At 36.1% G+C, this 17,180-nt stretch overlaps 1 protein-coding gene across 1 annotated transcript in view; it reads left to right on the top strand.

The window, feature by feature from the left end:
- Positions 1-17,180, top strand: part of PRLR (prolactin receptor) — a 158,505-nt gene that overhangs the window by 2,875 nt on the left and 138,450 nt on the right. Inside the window, exons 3-4 of the mRNA XM_050716327.1 lie at positions 15,954-16,060; positions 16,616-16,701. The gene's annotated coding sequence lies outside the window, so the exon portion shown is untranslated. The remainder of the gene's footprint in view (positions 1-15,953; positions 16,061-16,615; positions 16,702-17,180) is intronic.

The raw sequence follows: 17,180 nt of genomic DNA, 5'->3' as shown, positions 1-17,180 counted from the left end.
TTAATTTCCTATTTTTTGTAACTATGTTTTTTATTGTTTGCTTGCCATGTCTCTTGGGAGGTTGCAAAAAGGCTAAATAGTATGCACGTCTGATAGTGTTTTTTTTCCCACTTTTCCTTCTCTAGTTTGATTATTCATTTTACTTTGCATGTCATTTATTCCCTCTAACATGATCAAATGACCACATCCTCTTTGAAACCTAGTTTCAACTATATTTGTCCTGCCCAGATGCTTTCCTCCTGTCACCTCTGGATCCTCATAAGCGTCTGTACTGAGGACAGAAGAGGATTGAGCCCTAAAGAAAGGTTTAGAAATTTCCATGATCTTGAGGTTTGTGCTACAGCATATTTGCACAGCTGTTTGCTACTAAATCAGTGAATTCAATTCCCCATACTGCCATTTTGAAGTCATAATTCTGGAACCCTGTCCTGACTCCTACCCTGGTTTTCCTTGTTGCCACAAGGCAACAGTTATAATAATTCAGACCAGATGTCTGCCTAGTCCAGTCTCCTGTTGCTGACATTAATCAATAACAAATTCTGGGGAAGAGATTAGGGGAAAGCATATACTGAAACCTGTAGTTACTCCCTCCAGAACATTCTCCCAGCCACCACTGATTGTGGCTGAAGGACTTTTCTGAAACCACATAAGCTTGTACAATTAATTACTTCCATGAATACATGCAGACTGGTTTTGAATCTGTGTAAATGTTTAGCATTGACAGTGATCTGTGGTAAGGTGTTCCATTGCTTAACCAGGCTTTATATGAACACATTGTTACCATGCATTATGTGAAGTACATTGTTTTGTGTATTTTGGAGCTGCATTCTCTACATTTTACTTTCAGCACTGTGGTAGTTCTGTTATTTTTAAACAAGAGCATTGTGCATCTGAGTTACAGGCTGACCTGATGTTTCAAGTGCTATCTTGCTTCTAATAGCTGTGTCACCAAGAACTAATAAGTAATAGATACAGTCTGTATGTACATTTGCTGTCAAGCTTTATTCTCTCTACTTCACTGTATTGGGGTTGGGGACTTTTGTCTCTGGAGAGAAACTAAGGTTCCTCTTGCATATTCAGCTCTTTTTATTTTCTGCATGAAGAAAGCTAAAATGTGAGTGTACTGTACAAGTACTGTAAAAAAAAAAAAAGTCCCCCTTTTAAGTACATGTAAAATAAACACTGGCAATGCTAATGTGGCTGCATACAATATATTAAAGAACTGCAGTTACTTGTTAAGTAACCTCTTTGTATTTTAATCAAGTGTGTCACCTTTGTTCAAATAGAAAGAGAATGTATGATGCAGTCTGAAAGATGCCAGGTACACTGTGTTCAAGAAAATATTGTAACTGAGTACATTGTTTTCTGTACTGCAAAGTAAATTGTCAGTGTGTAGGTTCAACGTGAATGTCAATAAATGACTGGGCAAGATTAAGGCAAGAGAACTGCAGACAAGTTCTGACATTATGAAGAGGAAACATGGTGAAATGCTTCCCATATGAGGAACAAATACAGTATTACGTCTGGCTGATGTTTGATTTATTTTTCTAACTGGTAACCAAGTAAAGAAAAAGATAATTTAGCCTGTTGTGCAAAACTGAACTCACTTCTTGCATCTAAAGACAATATGTTTCATGTTACTTCAGTTATAAAACTTCCATGTTTAAACTGAGGTCTGATAAATTTTTCAGCTTCACATAAGAATTCTCTCCAATGTGGTGTGTTTGTCAGGAACTGTCTACAGTAGATAGTGGTATATAATATTGAATAATGTGTGAAATATTTATACTGTTTGGTTTTGTTCGTTAGAAGACTTACAGACTTGCTAGAGCATTTTTTTGTTGTTTTTAAAGTGTACTGAATTCCATTGAAAGATCTCAAAGAGGTTCTGTGACTTCAAGGTAGGAAGTGTGGCTCAACTGTTTCAAGAGGAAAGGAATACTGTGTTATAAAGCATCAAAACAGTAAAATCTGAGGCATAAGTGATAGAAAAAAAGAACCAAACTGCCTGACAGAATGAAAATTCTCGTAAGCAAAACAAAAGAAAGTAGAAAGCTTATTAAAACCTGTCTGAATAATGAGTATATGTCTTAAGGACATTGTAGGATATGAGAAAATTAGAGATTAATGTGTAGATATAGCTTTAAGCAAATACATAAGGGAGTGGGGAATTAAGGGCCTATTTATTTTAGAGGCTGCTGTGATGCCACTGAAATGATTACTGATTTTTGAGCATTTCATTCTTAATAATTTATTTTCCTTTTACTACCAATTTCTTTCCTTTTATAACTCTATGTTAAGGTTTTTTTTTTCCATAAAAAAGGCAGAGATTGTGGGATGCAGGCTGTTATCCCTTAGTGGTACATTAGGTGTAGTTGGGAAAGGCAGTGAGCAAGGGGTAAAACAAATTGAGCATTAGAGGCTGGAACTGGATAAAAATTCATAAAGGAATGTGGCTGGTACAGATAGCTAGCCAACAAGTGGGTTCCATTATGGATGGAAAAAAAGGAATCAAGGGGATAGAAGGTGCTTTAGTTCTATGGCCGAGGTAGAATCTTCAAATTAAGAACCATAATTTCTCTACTATAGGAAATATAGACTGTACTGGCAAGGGATGTTTTTTGGTAATTCCCCATAATTATCCACATCCACACACGCACACACACATCTGTTTTATAATATGGTTACAACTTACATTATGTGAATGTTTTTCTTGTAGTTGTTCATTTTTGCCTACATAGCAGGCAGCTAAGTAGCAAATAAAATTCAGATGGTTCATTTTTGCTGTGCATAGTTGAATTTATTCTCTGGTATAGTGATTCTCTGTAAGATACAAATCAAGTTAATGAAGCCAGAGTTTTCCATCCAGTTAGAAATTGTGAGTTTATCTGAAGTACTCATAAGGTCTAATCACTTAGTGTTTAATCTTCATCATTCAATAAATGCTCATGAATTGGGCACCATTTGTCTGTAGCTTTTGTCTAGAATTACTAAAGAATATTTGTAATATAACTAGGATCCTTTTGGCTGCTACTGAAACGCGACTACTTTTTTTGCTTAGAAATGGACATCTACTGTGCATTAACAATTGTGTTTGATTCTATTTTTAAGGTATGAAATGAAGAATAGTGTGTCAGATCTGAAGTGGAGAGGGAATGCAAGTAAGCAAATGTAACTAAGTAATCTGGAATTTGGCTAGCATCTTTGCACCTAATGCCAGTACTTAAAAGCCTTAGATACTCATTCTTTCTCATTATGTTGAATGAGAACATTGGTCAGGCATTCTGTACATTGGAAATGTTCTTGGTAGAACATCAGGCTTTCACAATTGTTCTTTAATCCACAGTTGTTAGCAAATTAGAGTAAATTTAGACACTGGTTGGCAGAGTCCCTTTGGAGGTGGTTCTGAAGGGCAGAGGAGTCCAGGAAGGCTGGGCACTCTTCAAGAAGGAGATCTTAATGGCTCAGGAGCGGTCTGTCCCCACATGCCCAAAGACGAGCCAGCATGGAAGAAGACCGGCCTGGCTGAACAGAGAGTTGTGGCTTGAGTTTAGGAGAAAAAAGGGGGTTTATAATCTTTGGAAAAGAGGGCGGGCCACTCACGAGGACTATAAGGATGTTGCGAGGCTGTGCAGGGACAAAATTAGAAAGGCCAAAGCTCATCTGGAGCTCAATCTGGCTACTGCTGTTAAAGATAACAAAAAATGTTTTTACAAATACATCAACACAAAAAGGAGGACTAAGGAGAATCTCCATCCTTTACTGGACGCAGTGGGAAGCTTAGTTACAAAAGATGAGGAAAAGGCTGAGGTGCTTACTGCCTTCTTTGCCTCAGTCTTTAGCGGCAAAACCAGTTGTTCTCTGGATACCCAGTACCCTGAGCTGGTGGAAGGGGATGGGGAGCAGGATGTGACCCTCACTATCCACGAGGAAATGGTTGGCGACCTGCTACAGCACTCAGATGTATGCAAGTCGATGGGGCCGGATGGGATCCACCCGAGGGTACTGCAAGAACTGGCGGAGGAGCTGGCCAAGCTGCTTTCCATCATTTATTGGCAGTCCTGGCTATCAGGGGAGGTCCCAGTTGACTGGCGGCTAGCAAACGTGACACCCATCGACAAGAAGGGCCGGAGGGTAGACCCGGGGAACTATAGGCCTGTTAGTTTGACCTCAGTGCCAGGGAAGCTCATGGAGCAGATTATCTTGAGTTTCATAATGCAGCACTTACAGGGCAACCAGGCGATCAGGCCCAGTCAGCATGGGTTTATGAAAGGTAGGTCCTGCTTGATAAACCTCATCGCCTCCTATGACAAAGTGACACGCTTAGTGGATGAAGGAAAGGCTGTGGATGTGGTCTACCTTGACTTCAGTAAGGTTTTTGATACTGTTTCCCACAACATTCTCCTCAAGAAACTGGCTGCTCGTGGCTTGGACTGGCGTACACTTCGCTGGGTTAGAAACTGCCTGGGTATCTGGGCCCAAAGAGTCGTGGTGAATGGAGTCAAACCCAGTTGGAGGCCGGTCACTAGTGGAGTCCCCCAGGCTCGGTACTGGGGCCAGTCCTCTTCAATATCTTTATCGATGATCTGGATGAGGGGATTGAGTGCACTCTCAGTAAGTTTGCAGATGACACCAAGTTAGGTGCGTGTGTCGATCTGCTCGAGGGCAGGAAGGCTCTGCAGGAGGATCTGGATAGGCTGGACGGATGGGCTGAGGCCAACTGTATGAAGTTCAACAAGGCCAAGTGCCAGGTCCTGCACCTGGGGTGTAACAACCCCAAGCAGAGCTACAGGCTGGGAGATGGGTGGTTAGAAAGCTGCCTGGCTGAGAAGGACCTGGGAGTACAGGTTGATAGGCAGCTGAATATGAGCCAGCAGTGTGCTCAGGTGGCCAAGAAGGCCAAGAGCATCCTGGCTTGCATAAGAAACAGTGTGGCCAGCAGGGCTAGGGTTGTCCTAGGCTAGATTGTCCCCCTGTACTCTGCTCTGGTGAGGCCGCACCTCGAGTACTGTGTTCAGTTTTGGGCCCCTCGCTACAAGAAGGACATGGAGGTGCTCGAGAGAGTCCAGAGAAGGGCAACGAAGCTGGTGTGGGGTCTGGAGAACAAGTCTTACGAGGAGCGGCTGAGGGAGCTGGGATTGTTCAGCCTGGAGAAGAGGAGGCTCGGGGCGACCTTATCGCACTCTACAGGTACCTTAAAGGAGCCTGTAGAGAGGTAGGGGTTGGTCTATTCTCCCACATGCCTGGTGACAGGACAAGGGGGAATGGGCTAAAGTTGCACCAGTGGAGGTTTAGGTTGGATACTAGGAAGAACTTCTTTACTGAAAGGGTTGTTAGGCATTGGAATGGGCTGCCCAGGGGAGTGGTTGAGTCACCATCCCTGGAGGTCTTTAAGAGACGTTTAGATGTAGAGCTTAGTGATATGGTTAAGTGAAGGACTTGTTAGTGTTAGGTCAGAGGTTGGACTAGATGATCTTGGAGGTCTCTTCCAACCTAGATGATTCTGTGATTCTGTCCCCCTCTCTCCCTCTTTCTCCCTTTCTCTCTCTCTCTCTCTCTCTCTCTCTTTCTGGAATAAAAAGAGGTCCAAGCCTATGCAAGTGCAGCATACTGTTTATTAAGTTATTTTAAATCAAATAAATTTTACGATTTGCTTTGAAATGTTAGTTTATAAATTAATGTATGATATTACTTCAATGGGCCAGGTGAGATGTGGAAAAATAGTTTTAATTTTGAAACAAGAAATAAGTATGTCTGACAGACTTTACAGCTTACTCAGCTCCAACTTCATCTCATTTTTATATATAGACTGTGCCAATAAAATTTAATAATTTACTGCATAATATAATATGTGGAACCTAATATTCATTTATTTCTGGGATTGTGCAACTGCTTCCTATGATTAACTGCCTAGGGAAACTCTCTTCAGTAATTCTTTCTATGCCTTTAAAAGTTTCTGATCCACGAGGAGAAAGAAGACATACTGAAAGCCCAGGAATGGCAAAAATAACCAAAAAGCAAATAAATTATATTGTGGCATTGTAATTACTTTCTTACAGATCCAGACATTCATACAAAATGAGATAGTGTAGGAGTTAAATTGATAGAAATTTTAATTCAAGTTCTTCAAAAACTGTTCATCTTATCATTTGTGTCTAAAGCTAAGGAATTAGTTTGATTTGCTTTAGGTATTTTAATATGGAAATGGATTTACTAGTGGAAATGGATCTTGGTGGTCACAGCAATTCCAAACCACCTGTAGCGGAAAAATAAAGGACACTTTGAGCAGTCAAACCCAGGCTCCTCTGTTTTATGACACCGAGATTTACAGAAACCTGTAAGATAAGAAAAAATATTTGTAGAGTATATGTGAATATGCAAGTATGTGTCTGCGTGTTTTTAAATATTTTATGAGAACATCCTATGGTTTTGGAAGGACTTTTGCGAGCACTAAATTCATTATTTCAAATCATTAATAAACAAGCAAAAAAGTTCTTTCTTGCTGCAGCAATGTTGTTCCTTTCCTATAGTTACTTATCTGAATGAAAATAAAATCACTGTATATTTTTTTCTGAATTCTAAATGTAATTCACTTAATATATTCTTCCTTCATGATATAAGTATACATTTTTTCAAATTTGATTAGTTATACAAATACAACATTTGCCTTTTGAATTTATCATTCATCAGCTGGCTGGTGCAACAGTAGATAATGAATATGGGAGGTTTTTTTTATCAATATGTCTTGTTCATTGTTTTCTTTTTGTGAGGTAGGCTCAGTAACATTGCTTGCCTATTTTTTTGAAATTAGATAATTTGTTTCTGTTGTCCCAATCACATCTGTATTTAAGAGCTACTATTGATAACCTTTTGAAAGATTAAAAATAGGTATTTCTGTCCTATGTATAACATGTCAGGATATAGAACAGCAGCCACTATTTTTTTGATAATTGTGACATGTACATTTTGTTTTGCTTTGTGATTTATTATTTACCGTGTCCATATTACACAACAGAAACTTTCATATATGGTTAGTTTTTTCCCTTCATCTTTGAGCTGAATATGGCAATTCATTTTTATTTTATGATGAAGTTATCCTTGCAAGTGAAGAGGGCGTAAGTGTTGAACGTTTCTGGGAGGATCCATTATAATGTCCAGGTGTGGTTCAAGCCATAGTTTATGAGACATGTCTATAGTGTGGAAATTAACAAGCAGAAAATAAAATGTGTGTTTTGCAAGATGATAGGCTGTAGGAAATTCAGGACAAATAATGGAATCATAAATTATGTAATTACTAAATAATAGAGATATTAAATCTATTTGAAGATTTATTAAACATATAAATAAGTTATAACAATTGTCTTTAGCAAGAGATACTTGATAGTATGAATGTTACTTAAAAAAAAAAAAAAAAAAGAAAAAATGGAAATGATAATTTTGGTTCTAACCTAAATGTGTCTTCAATCATTAGGAGTAAAATACATGGCAAAATTCTATGAGTTATTTTAGCAAGAAATATGTGTGGTAGATAATTAGAGACAGTGATAGTGCTTGACAGAAATTCTCAGAATTCTTTTTGGTCTGTAAATCTGTCAGGAGATCGCTTACCTGCTGCCTAGATAACAGCCAGGATCAGGAGACATTTTAGACATTTAGGCTTGTGGGTTAGCAGTACTAGCCACAACTTTTAGACATTCTGTTTGGTAATTTATTCTGACTTCTATTGGTGATCCATCTTTGATCTTTTTTAATGAATTATCACAAAGCATTGCTTACCACTTTTCCCTGATGGGAAAAATACATTTACCTTCTTTATCACAATCGTATGCTGAACCTGTCTTACTGGTGTCGTGTCAAATAATTGTCTCTGCACTAGTTTCGTGTAGGTGAAACAATCTAAGGTTGTACTCAGCATTGAAGCATAAAATTCTAAATTACTTAATTTCTTATTTTTTGTGTATTGTCCTTGTAAGCACCAAGAAGTTCTTAAGAGATACTGCGCCATAATGTGCCTATTTAAAACCTTATTTATCCTAATCTATATATTCAGGTATAGTATGTGTTACATATGTGTTCTGTGTACATTCTTAATGCTGTAACTGTAATTCTCTGGAGTAGTGTTTGGGGAAAAAAAAAAGTAATAGCAGTTCAACCCTTTTGTGTGTACTGGCAAAATTTCTAAAAATAAAAATAATTTAAAAAAAACACTTGTAATTCTATGAGAAGTTCCATTTCAGACCTGAGCCGAATTTTATCCAGATTTGTCCAACCTCTGCTTTCTGGTATGTTCCTTATTTCCTCCTCCTTCTTCAACTGATACTACTATAAGTTTTATTAAAGCCTGTAAGTTTTACTTGAATTTGTGACTACTCAGGAAGCATGCTGTTTTTCTATCAATTTTTATTTTCTTGAATGCAAGACCAGCTCGCTGTCTCATCTTCCCTGTGCTACCTCTCTTCTTTCTATGCTGTCATTATTTCTTCACTGAAGAGAGCGTTTTCTTCTGCTTTACTCAGTAGATTCCATTTATTTTATTTACTTCTTATTTCAGAAATGCTAGAAGGCCTAAAATTCTTCTACACTTTTCTTTAACCAGTCTGTAAACCCATCCTTCTTCCACAAATTTTTCCTAGTAGAAAGAGAATTATATAGATCTTGTCCATGCAAGTAAAACTCGTGATCTAAATATATAGGATACCTCCACAGTAATAAGAAGAGAATATGTGAGTTTAAGCAAGTGATTTTGCCCTCACGTCATGAAGTCTAGCAAGTCCAATGTCAGTAGTCCCTTTGCAATCTGCTAATTCAGAGCAGCCAGAAGAAAATAATATATTTACATGCTAAAAAAAGTGTAAGACTTACAACTTTGTGATCAAAGACATTGAGCTGAAGGCCCTAAAATATCGTAGGTGATATTCTAAAATATCACTGAGAAAGATAATTTAAAGCTTAAAAAAGCACGCATATCACAGTAAATAACAGTGTACAACTTCTTTGATATATATAAATTTATTAAGATACACAGAATTTTACTAGCAAACACTGAGTTTACTATACCTGGATTTATCAGTGTTCTCACTGGTTCATATAATTGATAATTAACTGTTGTTGTATGATTAAACACTTCATTGAACAGTATGAAACGTATGCTGTATTGCTGACATACTGAAAGCCTGGAAATATTTCAACACCTTCAAGCTAGTAAATATGTAAAGCAGTAAGATAAAATCATTAATAAGCAAGTTCTAGGATGGTTATATTGGTTATATATATGGTTCAGCTCTTAGCTTTCGGTCATCTAAAACTGTAAGAAAGGTTTTGATGATGAGTAATTTTTGATGGAAAGTTGGCAAGGTACCTTTTATATGTCCCAGTCACATTTAAACCTATACACAGGCTTTGAAGTGGTATTTTTCAAGCCACAGAAAGGTCTGTATGTGTGCTGTTCTAGCTCGTGTTCAGAACAGTTTTATAGTAATTTACTGCAGAGATTCAATACTTAAGGGATTTAGGAAAGTATACTGTTTTCCTTTAATCTTTTGTTGTGAGTACTGTAGTTACACGGATTTTTTTGGTTTGAAGATTTACTTTCAATCAAGTTATCAACTTGGATTTTCTTCATATATGTGAACAGTTTTATTCTTGTACACAATTTATGATTTTTTATTTACAAATTCAATGTATTTACAGTATCTTTTTTTTTTTTAATTTGGGGATGTGTGTCCTATTTATTCCACTTTATAGTGGATCCATTTTATTCTTATTTTTAAAGGGAAAAAAAATCGAATTCAGGGACAGAAGATACCATTCTTCACAATGAAATGCCAGCCTGCTAAAACATTAGGAATCAGTCTGACTTGACATTATCAATGTACTAGTTCTCATTCATGACAGGTGTGGTCTTTTGATGGCTTCTATAGGCAGTGTTTATGTTCAAGTGGAGTAAAAGATATGTTTAAATTTCTAGTTATTGCCAATAATTACTATTTAATTTTTACCCATGACTCGGAATTTCACTTATGCTAGGATTATGCTAGAAGAGCCTGTGTTGCCTAAGAAAAATGTATCAGAAGAAGATTAAAAATCTATTTTCTAGTTTGGGATTTTTTTTATTAGTTTGGTGTTTAACTTTCATACAATCACAGAATGTTTTGGGTTGGATGGAACCTTAAAGACCATCTAATTTCAACCCCCCTGCCATAGGCAGGGACACCTCCCACCAGACCAGGCTACTCAAAGCCCCATCCAGCCTGGCCTTGAACATGTCCAGGGTGGGGCATTCACAGCTTCTCCGGGCAGCCTGTGCCAGTGCCTCACCAACCTCTGAGTAAATAATTTCTTCCATTTATCTAATCTAAATCTACCCTCTTTAGAACTTTAAATATTCTGTTTAAATTTAACTGGGATTTAAATCAGTTAAGTCATAAATGGAGGTTAATTCTTAGCGTGCTATCTACAGCTGAATGCTAAGCTGTCCTCTTTCTTTACTGTCCCTATCAAAATATACTGCAGTCTATCATTTAATTGACAGATAACCTATGGAAATCACCACAGCTTAAACTGACAGATGTAGATCATATTTCTTGCTAATGGACTATGCTGCTTTGCCTGTCTTAATGTTGCTCAACCATCTTTTTTTTGGTTTCAACTTTAATGCTTGTTACAGTGTCATCAAAATTCTTTGCCTTTTCTGGTAGGTGACAGTGTATGCCAAGTTCTTCCTAATTCAGGCATATCTTCTGAATACTTGATATTATATTGCCCTACAGCACTGACAGTGGATCTGGTGTTACAATCTTTTAAAGCACTATTCTGTATTTCTGTGTAAGACTGCAAGATGTTTTTCTTACAAGGAATAAAGCTATCAGAGAAATCATCAGTATATTGCTCTCCTCCACTGTCCCTTTTTCTGTATTATCTGTTTCTCTCTTTGATTTATCCCAGAGCAGTCAGTATCAAGGTGGCGAGTTTTTTTGTTTCACTGTACAACCCTTAACATATTACCTGAACTTTTACTGCTAAAATAGTTATCATATAGACCTTAAATGTACATATTTCTATCGACCATTTTGCCCAAAGTGCTAAATTAAATGTTATTATGACTGGTTATGTTTTTCTGTATTCTTTGTATGTTTTTTGACAGTTTTTTTTTTCTTCCTTCTCTATCATGTACATGAACTATTGGGTCTCTTCAAGAGTATGTGCTTTTTTTTGCATACATAACTTCAAAATTTGATCTCTTGATGTCCCTTCCAACCCCTGCAGTTCTGTGATTCTGTGAAAATTTAGAAGCAGGTGATATGATTATAAAAGTAAATGTGTACTTGCATTGTAGTGTTTTTTTCATTGACAGATCACATACATTTTTCTTATATTTCAGAATAAAGTTTAGTGAGTGTATCTATTTTCATATACATGCATATATATGTATATCTGTGTAAGCATATATAATTCATGTGTTACTCCATCTATATGAGGCTAACCCTTCATAAATCTGTTATATATGTAATACCCTATTTTGTGAGAAAATATTAATCAGTAGCAGCTTATTTAATGGCTTTATCTTAGAGCTTAAGAATGAGATGCATTTCAAAAAATGAAAAAAGGATTGACATGGTGTAGCTTGCAATTACTTACTTTTTTTGGCACCGGAAAAAAATATTAATTTTATCTTCACTTTAACATCAGTCGTTGTCAAAGGAGAAAAGTGCAAAAATCATGTAGAGGGAAAATTCATTATGAACTGGCATAAAAGTATGCTTGTTTACTTTTCAACTTTGTTTTTTAAAAATATTGTATTCGTACTGGGAAATAAATGTGTCCTCCACTGTCTTTTCAGTATTTTAATTTAGTAATCTGCAATGATAAATGTCTTGGTACTGTGTAATTTAACTGTGTGTGAGCAACATTAGCCTGGTATAAGGGTTGATGTAAAATGTAAACTTTGTCATAGCTGATGTTGTTTGTTGTTAATTTTTTTTTTCTGAAGATTTTCAAATCAAGGTAAACCTTGCTGTAGATGCAGCCATAGAAAATGAATCTTTTCCAAATTCATAAGGAGTAGTATACCTATAAGAGTATTAGGTTACCCTCCTATAGCTCTGAAAGGCAGAATTACTGTTTCTGGCACACTAAGTAAAGCATTTCCCACATCAACCTTCCCACCGTCACTGGAAGTCATATTCCTTGTTACACATAGAAACCATTGGAGTCCCCAAATGTAAAAATAAACAAGCAGATACAGAAATGTAAGTAAAAGCAAATAATTTGTATTGACTCCTCTCACTCCTTATCCATGTGAACAAAGTAGATAGTGATGCTGATAATGTATGGGTAGGTCTACGGTGCCCTTAGGACGTTTTGTTTATGGAACACTTGGCGGCTGGTGATGAGGTGCAAATTCTGGTCAAAATTCACACTGGATTTTTAATAACTGATACAGAGGGAGCATCAATAGCCAAGTCTGGGTATGTGAATAAAGTATGGACTGGTAAGAGGGTTTTGTTCCTGCACTTCAGCCTGTTTACCGTGTGTGATGATAGAGTGATCTTTGCAACTGGGGAGTCAAAGACAAAGTTGAAAATAGAAAAAATCATAATGAAGATCTCAGTCTCTGAAGGATTTGATCTGGATTTTAAAGAGACATGTCAAAGTATGGGTACATTATCTGTCCAGCAGCTGCCTCTGAAGATTTGCAAAGCAGTGTGGAATATTATCTGAATTATGAACTGAATGTATCAAGAGTCATTTTATAAACAATGAAAGACTGAATAGATGTGCGTAAAACCAACATTGATTTTGTTATATATGATGCACATTTTGTGTAACATAATTTACATTGTATAAACATAGCTTTCTGTCTAAATTCAACTCCTTCCTTTGCTTCTGTAAGCTATGCCTTTCTTTTTTTCCTCTTTTAAGTCTACTTGGAGTAACAGCAGAACCAAAAGGAGAACATGGAGCAATTGTATTATTTAACTAACCTTCTCCAACAATTTTAGTAAAAATTATTGATATGCTAATCATATCAGTAGTGATCTATAGATCACTATAATAATATGACAGTTGTTCTTCAGATATTAATTGGGCTAAAGCTTTGTGGCAGCCAATGTTAGAACTGATTCATATTGGTTTTAAATCCTTAATTGCAGGTAATTATAGATTTGCTTATGAACCAAACAGCTGCTCCTTTTCCATGATCTATTTTACTCTGCCATTTGAAAGGATTAAGCTTGAGGCATGTCTATGAAGTGTTTTTTAATTTACCTTGTCTTGGCTCTATTTTATATTTTACATTGCACCTGGCCTGAATTTTCTAGAGCTCCTTGTTAATCTAGTGAAGCTTTTCATCTAGCCACATTAATGACATTACTTTTTTCATTACTTTTTGCAGCAATCCATTTGGCTTTCCTGTCTTGGCTCAAGATGGTGCAGATTAATTGTAACATCTCAATCAAAACAACATGTATAATATGCAAGCAGCATTCTTAAAAATGTTGTAACATTTGAGTTACATGAAGTTGAGCGCACTTGAAAGTTCTCTAAGCAACTGCTGATAGATGCAATCTGGGCAACATTTTGCAAGGATTTTTATTGACAATATTCAACATTAGCTTTTGAGGGCTTATGAAATTGACTGTAAGCATGGGCCCAATATAGGGAGCTAAAAAGGAAGCTTGAATGAGATACGTTTTTCATGAACATCTCTTCTCTCTCCCTCTTTTTTTTTTTTTTTTTTTTTTTTTTTTTTTTTTTGTGGAGTAGTTGACGACAGAATTGTAAGGTGACAGAGTTGTTTAAACTTTTGTTGTTCTTTGACCATGAACAGAAAAATGTTCCTCATGTACCAAATTACTGAATGCAGTTGTTTGGAAGCTGGTATTGTATGTATGAAAAGCACAGTTACTATGAAGCATGGTTGAGTGAATATGCTTCAAATCCCTGTATCAGAGGACTGATGATACCGGTCTGTAACTAAAAGTTTTTCACATGTAATCACAAAATCTTCAATTAGCTGTTGTCCATTTAATTCTGGGTTGCTTAAGCTTTTACTGTCTTGGAGACAGGAATGAGAAAAAGTGCAATTTGTCTTTGCAGATGGAACAATTTGCATTCAGGATTAGGTCACAAAAGATAAACCAAATAGTGCCAGTTTGTGGGTGAATTATATAGCACAGAGGTCATCGTTAGATTTCCAAGTGTATGATTTGGATAGCATTTTGGCTGATATCCATCAAAATAACATTGCTTAACTAACATGACCAATCTTCAAGCAGACTGATTGAGTAAAAAATTTATTTCCTAAGGGGAACAGAAGCCCCAGGACATGTTCTGGCAAGTCTTCAGTTGATAGAATAAATTATTAAGTACTCTTTGAAGCAACCAAGAATGGTAAATATGGTATTTTGTACCCTTAATGAAGGAGGTATCTGAGGAGCAGCTTACTCTTTTTTTTTTTTTTCCCTTCCTTGAGATTTTTCATTAATGTATTCTTTGCTGTTAACATTATCCATTCCTCCTCCAAGAGAGTCGTCAATAACTCCATCAAAAGGATCCCTATGACAGGGATGCCACCTCTTTGCATTCTTCTGGAAGTACAGTTTTGTTGTTGACTTTCAATATAGCTGCACACATTTCCAAAATTCAGGTCTGCTAAAATCTGAATTTCTTCACTTCTTACTATTGAACGACATAATAATAATTAAAAAACTGAAAAGAACCTGTACTGAGACAGCAGAATTTATGTACTTCACATACCAGATTTAATGTTCAAGGCAGGAGGTATCCTACCTCCTAAATGTGAAGCTACTTTCTGTCAAAAGAATAGCATTATTTAAAAAAAAAAAAAAAAAAGAGCTCCTTGCAACTGGGAAGATATGATAATCTTACAGTCAAGAATGCAGTGAATGAAGAGGCTAAGACTGGGAGCTGTGCAGGAGACAGGAAACATCTAAGAAGTCAAAGGATGGTACAGTCACTTGGTTGGAGAGAGTGGCAGTCTTGAAAGAAGTAGGAAGGGTGGAGAAGCTAGAGTTTGCTAGCCTGTGAAAATATAGACAGAAGTGGAAGAATGCAGGAAAGGGATTAAGAACCAGCTTTGTATTAGTTTTGGAGACAGAATATTTTCACACCATGAAAATAATACGTTTCCTTATGTCTGTTGTGATTAGCCTAGGGGTGTAGTAACACTTATCTTTTCCATTAGGTTAAATGTCCTTAAAAAGTTAACCTTTCCTCATCTTGAGAATATTGTAATTTGTTGTGTTGTATATCTTGTGTGTCTTGCCTTTAGGCCCATCTATCTTCTTACAGAGAGGATTGTAGAATCACTTAGGTTGGAAAAAGACCTTTATGATCATCAAGTCCAGCCATCCACATAACTACCAAGTCTACAACTAAACTGTGTCCGTAAGCACCACATCCACAGGTTTCTTAAATACCTGCAGGGATGGCAACTCCACCACTTCCCTGGGCAGCCAGTTCCAGTGCCTAACCACCTTTTCCATGAATAAATTCTTCCTGATTTCCCATCTAAGTCTCCCCTGGCACAACTTGATGACATTTCCCTGTGTCCTATCACTTGTCCTTTGAGAAAAGAGACTGACAACCACCTTGCTACAAGTTCCTTTGAGAAATTTTCTGACATGGAATTTCTTTGTAGTTTATCAATACGATCAACTCTGAGAAAGAATAAAGATACAATAAGGTGTTTAATACTGTAGAAACTTTCTCATTACTTAATAGGAAGTTTAAATATATTTGCTGCCTTGTGTTGAAATGTGTTCATTGTATAAAGAATGTTTTGTTTTAAATCATTTTAATTACTTTATTCTTTTAGTGATATTTTCTAAAGTGACTGAATTTTATCAAAACTAGAAACAGTAACTTCTTCTGTCGTACTGTAAAGACTACGTGAGATTTCATGTGGGCTTTATTTCTACATTTGCATCTAGAAGTTTGCTGAAATATTACAAATTTTAAAGGGCACATTCCAACACTGAATGATGAAAGAGTTTGAGACTCTGCTAGCACTGGTTTTAGAAGACTTACTGGGAGAAAGGTGAGAGCAAAAGATATCAGATGTTTGTGTTTTCTTGTAAGATGCACAGGCCACATCTTAAAACTTCATTATTTAATGAAAAGGGATCAATTATTTAACATTTTTATAATTATGCAATACAAAAAATATTGTCATACTGGAAAATTTTAAGCAAGGAATATAGAGACAAGCAGGTAGTTAAACAAATTACTACTGTAGGACAATTAAGATTAGCAGAAATTACTTTCATGTCTTAACATTATTATTGTAATGAAGGATAATTATGATATGGAACTTGAAATTGGAGTTGCAGTGATTGAAAGCATATATGACAGATACTTGAAGTTGCTGGCAGTTTGGGTTATTTCATTTTGCTGTTAGACTTTTGGTAATTACCTGAACACATGACAAGTTGTCATTAAGTACAACAGTAAGAAAAATCTATCAACAATCCTTTAAAAATACATTCTCTAATGCTGGAAGCTACATTATTTTTAGGAAACAGAAAATGTTCTTTCTGATTTTAGTACCTGTATTACTGCTTCCTTTTTAACCTGTGCTTAGCTCTCCTTTCAGATACTGCAAGCTGAAAGAATCCATTGGGTTTTTGAAACAAGTATAAATTCCTGCTCCTGCCCAAGCTGCTGATTGTGTGACATGATGTAAGTCATGTAACCATTTTGTCTGCTTTTTTATTGTAGATGATGAAAATTTTCTGTTTTCTATACCTTGATGAAGTCAATCAGAAATGTTTATACTAGATTCCCTGCCAATCTTGATGAAAATTTCCATCTTTTTTTAAAATTGAATTTAATTTAATAAACAAAACTTGTTTTGAAAAAAAAATCTAAATTGAAACCTTACATTTCTGCTTTTTCAGCTGAAATTATTCATTAGAATTGTAATACTTTCACAAATAATTTCACCTGACCTAACACATGCGAGACTGCTTACAGTTGCTTATCCTTCTTACACTGTTACTTGCTAGTTTTAGAACGTTTTGAGCAATTAATATATATACCTGTTTAACAAGTATACGTTGTTGTTGGCTGAAACTTTATAATCTTAGCTGCAGTTTCATTATCTTCCAGTGTGCTTGACTGTGTTTTAAATTTAATTCATTTTGAAGCTGGTGAATTAT

Source organism: Cygnus atratus, chromosome Z (genome assembly GCF_013377495.2).
Source record: "Cygnus atratus isolate AKBS03 ecotype Queensland, Australia chromosome Z, CAtr_DNAZoo_HiC_assembly, whole genome shotgun sequence".
NCBI lineage: Eukaryota > Metazoa > Chordata > Aves > Anseriformes > Anatidae > Cygnus > Cygnus atratus.
This window is presented reverse-complemented; position numbering and strand designations above follow the sequence as displayed.